Source organism: Amblyomma maculatum, chromosome 4 (genome assembly GCF_055883805.1).
Source record: "Amblyomma maculatum isolate TAMU_Amacu chromosome 4, ASM5588380v1, whole genome shotgun sequence".
Classification (NCBI taxonomy): Eukaryota; Metazoa; Arthropoda; class Arachnida; order Ixodida; family Ixodidae; genus Amblyomma; species Amblyomma maculatum.
The window spans coordinates 142,999,473-143,006,400 of NC_139347.1; the positions used below are offsets into that span (position 1 = coordinate 142,999,473).

General features: G+C 44.8%; 1 protein-coding gene across 1 annotated transcript in view; it reads right to left on the reverse strand.

Annotated features, from left to right (window-relative positions):
• Positions 1-4,916, reverse strand: part of LOC146193234 (uncharacterized) — a 256,161-nt gene extending 251,245 nt beyond the window's left edge. The window contains exon 1 of the mRNA XM_084602623.1: positions 4,884-4,916. The gene's annotated coding sequence lies outside the window, so the exon portion shown is untranslated. The remainder of the gene's footprint in view (positions 1-4,883) is intronic.
• Positions 4,917-6,928: the final 2,012 nt, after the last annotated feature.

The following is a 6,928-nucleotide window of genomic DNA, read 5'->3' on the forward strand; positions in this document are numbered from 1 at the left end:
TCTGACGCGTTCACAGCCCAGAGGTATGCGCGACCATCCTCCGCCTCCACGACCCCCCCCCTCCTCCCCCCGGAGCGTGACACCAAAATATTTTTCTTCACCCCATTTGAGACATCTGGCTCGACGACTATTGCATGTTTACCCATGAAGGATTCAGAGGACTTCGCGGGGAGAAGCGTCGCCGTCATCGCAGGCAGCAGCACATCTTCCTTCAGGGTCCTTGATGACTCTGAGACATGTTATCTGCGGGGATAATGTTCGGCTGCAAACAAATTTCACCGGCACTAAAGTCTAAAGTCGCACCACACCCACGCAAAACGTCTACACCCAAAATAACGTCATGTGTGACACGTCTCAATACCACGAATTCTGTCCTGTAGCACTCGTCACCAATTACAACTGAAACTGAGCACAGGCCAACCGGAACTAAAGTTTCATCCCCAACTCCACAAAACGTAGTGTTTTTGACCCACACAAACATAACTTTCTCTCGAAGGCAGTTCTTAATTGAAAGGCTCATACATGACAAAGCGGCACCAGTGTCAACCAAAGCATCCGTTTTAACATTGTCTACACACACTGACACTTTGTTCTTTAGCATGACGATAGGTAGAGGTATGCGTAAAATTGACCGTCCGGCGACCTTACCTCCATCGGTCGCACCACCTAGTTTCCCAGCGGTGGAGAAACAAAGCGGCGACGTGGGGATGGCGAATGGGGTTGTCGCTGCGGTGGGGGAGTGATGCTGCGATCGGACACATGGAGTCATTCCGTACGTGGCGTTGAGGGGAAGAGGGCCGATAGAAAGTAAGGGGTGGCTGCTGCTCCCATGGCACCATTCGTGAAGCGCTGTGCTCGTTGGACTGAGGGTAGGGTAATTTGACGACGCGGGCAAAAGCGGAAGATAGGACCGCTGCCCCCACAGCTGTAACATACGGGTGGCTGGCGGATCTTGTAGTTCTCTTCAGGATCCCTTGGAGGCCGAGATCGGGCGACAGAAGCGCGACGAGGAGCACCACGAGGCACTTCATCCGGATGGGCTGGACACTGCTGGAAATAAGGGTGCCATGTTGGTTGCAGGGTCAGCTCCCCGCCGTTGTTATAAGATGGTTCGCTGTTATTTTGTGCAGCCCATGGCGTGCGTTGTTCCCATAATGATACGAACCTCGATGCCGTGTGGTAAGGTAGATCGAAGTTTATACGTTGGCGCTGAATATCCAGCTTCTCGCTTATAATCTTCCTGACCATAGAAGCGATGTCTTTAGCATCCGGAATGTTCATACCGGCAACAGTTGGTACATTTGAAAGACGGCCAAATTTGGGCGCTACCCGACGTGCCTTTAACGCCTGAAATGCCCGGCACTGATTGATGACATCTGCAACTGTGGCAAGGGTGTCCCGCGAAATAAGGAAGGTGTACACATCCTTAGCAATCCCCTTGAGAAGGTGCCCTACCTTGTCCTCTTCTGACATCTGCCGGTATATAATGCGATAAAGTTTCAATATTTCTTCGATATAACGTGTGCATGTCTCACAGGGCAACTGGGCTCTCTGGGAAAGCTGATGCTCAGCGCATTCCTTCTTCGCAAGGGTATCCCCAAAGGACTTCGTAATTTCTTCGTTATCAAACCACGTCATAGCCGTGCCAGCGAGGAAGAAAACAAGATTGTACAGACGTGCGATTGAGTTCCAGCGACTGTACTTGCTGCATCTTTCGTAATGTCGGAGCCATTCCTCAACGTCATCTTCGTGCTCACCGTGGAACGTACGCTGCTCTCGCTGGTGGGGAAAGGCCGTCGTCTCTTCAGGTCGAGGTCGCTGTTCATGAGTCTGCGTCGTGCGGGTGGTAGCCATTTAAATGTACTGTTGAGGAGATAAAGGTGGCAAACCTGTTACATGACGGCTGCAACGAGGTACTGGCGGATCCAGAACGTTTTTACCCAGCGCCTAGCACCAAATGTAACGGAAGAAATAATTTTAATGCAGGTGAACTTCGTATGAAGGACGGACGCACCGGGCTCAGAAAAACCCGGATCAGTCCGCGCGCGCCTTGCTTCCTCCGATTCTTCTTCTTCTGCTTCTGCTGCTTCTCAGTGCGCCGCTAAGCGGCGTAACAATATATTGGGTGTGCATGCAGAAAAAAACAAGCAACTGCACTGTTAGCTGCAAAATCAGCATCATCGACAAATACATTGCACAAGTTTATTCTCGGCTCATACGAGATTAGATGTCTACCGGATGATAATGTCGCGAAAGACGCCTGTATGCGAGTCTTACGAGCCTTACCAGTTGACTACGCTTGCCATCTCATAGAGAGAATTGGGTGCGCGTATCTGCTGCATACCGATACGCAATGGTAGAAGCTGATGTTAGATAGTTCGAATCAAAAACATCGCAAACGAGATATAAAAAAAGAAGCAAGAAGAGGGGGCGCCAACAAGTGCCGTCACAAAATTGAAGACGCCCACAAATTAATGATTGTGCAAGTGGTTACTTTAAATACCCCGTTTTCTTTATTAAAACTTCAGATGCGAGTCGTCGCTGGTAGTGTCTCTCTTCTTGTTCTTTGTGTTGTATCTACGTGTGCTGCGTTTCAAGGCGATAGCCTTTCTAAGCTCATGGAGCGAAAATTTGGGCGTGCACGGGAACTGTGCGCGAGATCTGTGCGTCGCATCTTGGGCTGATGTGCCAGCCGAACATTGCGGGCGTGTGAGGAGAAAATTAGAGTGGAAACGATTGATGGAGATAGGTGTTGGATAAAATTGATATATAGACATCAACAGAATTAATGACTAATGCTAATGACGAATATATATATATATATATATATATATATATATATATGATTGAAAATGACTGAAATGACTTATAATAATCAGCATGTCAGAATGCGACTTGTAATGACCGAACTGGTTGGAAATGAGTAAAAGTGCTTAGCTGTGAGCGGTAATGACTACAATGACAGGCATGAACCATCATGACTACAAAACGACCAATATGTAAACGACGGCTTGAAATGACCGCGACTCATTGGAAACGAGTTAAATGCTTGCTTATGACAATGACTAGGCATGACCTATATTGACTAGACAACTAGGATGTAGATGACTAGGCGTTAGTCGTTCTCTTTTTAAGGGACTCTCTAATCCATTTTTTGATCGCGAATCCACACCGACTACTGCTGCGATGGTAGGGAGGGCTAAAAGTACTCGAAGTAATTTTAGAAAATACCCTAGCTGACATCAGAAGTCCGAACCCAGGCCTTGCTCGCGCCAGGCAGGCACGCAACGCATAGCCAATCAAGTTTAATTGCTGTCTCTGACTACAAGAGCACCTAGCAAGCCTGTTGTGGTACGCATTTACTAACGTGAGATTGAGGCGTACTGATATGCAGTAACAATAACCATGGGATGCAAACGGGCAGCGCGGTGGCCGCTCCTACACAGTGATTAATGACGCAATAAAGCATTCTGCTAAATGAACAATGATAAAATCTTGAATGCACTTTCACTACACCTTGCTACCAGTTTACATTTTAATACCAGTTCATGCATAGCGACAAAATCCTAATACCGTTGGTCTGATGTACCGCAATCTCAGAAACACATCATAAGGAATAACATTAGTGGATTTAGAAGCATTTGCAGCAAAAAGGGAAGTTTTCACATTCTTACAAGAAAGAAGCCACAATCGTCTCTATCGAAATGCTTCAGTCCAGATGAAATACCTTGTTGTACGGAGAGTGGGGAGCATAAATTTAGGCCGTGCCCTTTAAGTGCGACCATGTTTTGCTTTCCTGCTGAAAAATAGAAAAATCTAAAGCCGTGTGGTTAAAGTTGTTCCTATCTTATCGTTACGTTTCGGAAAGCAGATGAAAACAGAAAAACAGGAAAAAGAGAGATGTTCAATGACGGTGACGTTTAATGAAATGTTGCGGGATAAGCGCGAGTGCTCTTGCCCGCGCCACTGCACGCTTCTTCCTCCTTCACGGTCCGTAACAACATAAATACTTTTCTTCAGTGCAGCACTTCACAGTGCAGCTCAGAGAATGACCTCTTAATATCACAAAGGAAGATATAGGCCGTGTATTTCTCGGGAAGGAAAAAAATGGATTAACAAAACCTTTGACTCACCAAAGACAAATCAAAATTATAAATTGATCTAGTCAGAAACAAAAGAATAGAAAGCTATAATAGATAGGTCGTGTGCGTTTGTGTGAAACGAATGTTAGAAGTTACTGATCTTATAACGCTATATTTTTCGGTCAGTTCAAAATAATCATTCGCTCGCGCGCAGCGCTTCAGGTAATGCGGTGCAGTGCAGTGCAAATGTAGACCATAAGACGCTTGCATAAAATGTGTACGCTGCAGTAATAATGTCACACAATCGTTCCGCAGACGGCCGGCAAATCTCGGGAACCCCGAGATAGCCATTTTCCAACATACTGTATGAAGTTGGTAGTCACAGGGTTTCCTGCTATGGGCATGTCCCGCAATGGTGTGATTCAGTGATCGGAGTACTCATGGTATAAGCAAATAGCTAACAAGAGTAGTGTCATTTTGATGAAATTCGTACAGGGTTTTTTTAGGTTCAATTTTTCACTCTGCGGAAATTATTCCTTAAATTAAACAGTGTGCAGTTCTTGTTGGCATGCGTAAACCGGTGCGCATCTTGCACAGCAGCTACGCATGCGCAATTGGGAAAGCTGCTGTCTTTTTGCAGCAAACATTGGCATATGCTCTGACTACATGCTACATCTCGGCACAGTGTTTTAATTTTTGTTTTCACAAAGGGTTGCAGTAAATTAAAGTGAATTGATACATTGCGAAGTATGCACTTTCATTTCAAAGAAGTAGTAAGAAGGAAGAGCATGTGTACATTACCTTGCAAGGGGTTCTTTCAGGTAAATAGTTGTACTTCCAGCCATTCTCGCAATAATATACGCAGCCAACCTGAATATGCGAATTTGATGTAACAGCACGTCTCTGAAAGAATGCGAGGTCATTTTGCGTGGCTGTCAATAATAGCGTTTCGGATGGAGAAAAATACTGGTTTGAAGCTATGGTGCCAGAATATTTATTGCATGGCGTATTTGACGAGATAACAGAATATTTTAGTGAATAATTTGTCATGAATAGTGCAATGCGAATTACATAGCCCCGATCGGCACAAGCACGACGCACGGTAACGAACTGGAAGGCGTCGGACTAGCATTGTTTGCTACCACTCTGAAAGTCTGATGTTGCTGTGCTTGCTCTATTAATAATTCGTTCCGTTCCTACGCCGGTAATGCTTTCAGGTGCTTACGGAAATAACAAATTAAAATTATCAAATTATCGCTCTTATATAATTTATATTATGTAAGAGCTTGTGCTATATAAGGCAAACTTTCCATGGTTGCCATAAGCGTAAAAATTATGTGACTACGGAATATTGAGGATACGTGTCACACAGCACTAAGGTGAAAATCAATACCTGGAAATTTCTTCGGGAGAGTGACTCCCGCATTACTTAAACGCATGCTGTTTGGACTGACCGTGAAAGAACTTTGCAACTTTCGGTCCGATTTTTATGTCCTGTGCAGTCATCGTAATGTAGTTAAATCATAATTCCACTTTTATGTCGGACAGAAGCACGAGCTGGGGATATTTTTGAGCTCCTATTTCTGTTTTGTCTCAAAGAATCGTCTGCCATTTCGCGTATCTAGTCGTGCTGCATTGACAGAATTGCATCCGACAACTATGCAGTTTGTGCCTCTGCCCGTATGAAGTTCAGGTGATGCATGAACATGCAAGTGTTTTTTGTATCTAATAGATTAAGAGGAATGGAGAGCTATATGTTTTGTATCTGCAGGTTACATAGTTCAATTTCCCGGTTAAGTTAGCAAATACGGAGTTCTTACGGCAATGTCGGTCTTGGCGTTACCCACCTAATAGGTTAATACATCGGGCTAATTGGTGATCCATGATGAATATTCGCGTAACACAGCGAGAGATAGAACGGAGAAAAATTTAATTTTCCACATCTTTTTCTTTTTGCTGTGCAATGATAATTCATATGGTTGTATGCCCTTTACTATCGGAGACAATCTGCGTTCTGTTTTTCACTGGCGTGATTTAACATTCAAGGTTACAAAAATAAGGAAACCAGTATCTATTACCACTTAGGAAACATGCATGGTGTCTATGTACTAAGAAGTTTTATTTTTCTTGATCACGATTGGCGCACTTAAGAACACACTCACAAAAAAAAACGGAGTCCTCCTCGTCCTCTTTTTCTGTTCGTTTTCTTCCCGTGAGTGTGTTTTTAATGCGCGCCAGTCTTCAATAAGCCATGCGCCAACTAGCCCAAGAAGATGTCCTTCTAACCTGCTAAAGAAAGGCGGACATAATTTTACCCTTGTTTCCTAGAAACGTGACACACACACAACGCTGCTACTATTACATATCCTGCTCTGCAGCTTACATTGGTTGGTTGGTTGGTTGGTTAGTTGGTTCACAGGAAGGGAAGGCACAGTATCTGTCGCATTTGCCCTGTGGAGACCTGAACCGCGCCGTAAGGGAAGGGAGGAAGGTGGTAGTGAAAGTGGAAAGAGAGAAAGGGGAGCCGTAGTGGAGGGCTACGGTGTAATTTCGACCACCTGGGGATCTTTAACGTGCGCTGACATCGCACAGCACACGGACGCCACTTCAGCTTACATAACAGCAGCGAGGTTTCTTAGTTGCACCTTACTAACACAAACTGTATCTCTTTTAAATCTGATGTCTACGTACATCTCAGGTATTTGTGGAGCTGAAAATCCTGTCAATCAGGGCAGCTTGAGGTCTTTCTAACTAGGTAGCGCTGCCATAATCCATCTTTAAATATCTATATGTAGAGGTCTGATTTGGCGCTTACTTCCTTCTGCAAATTATGTGGTGTCCGGAGT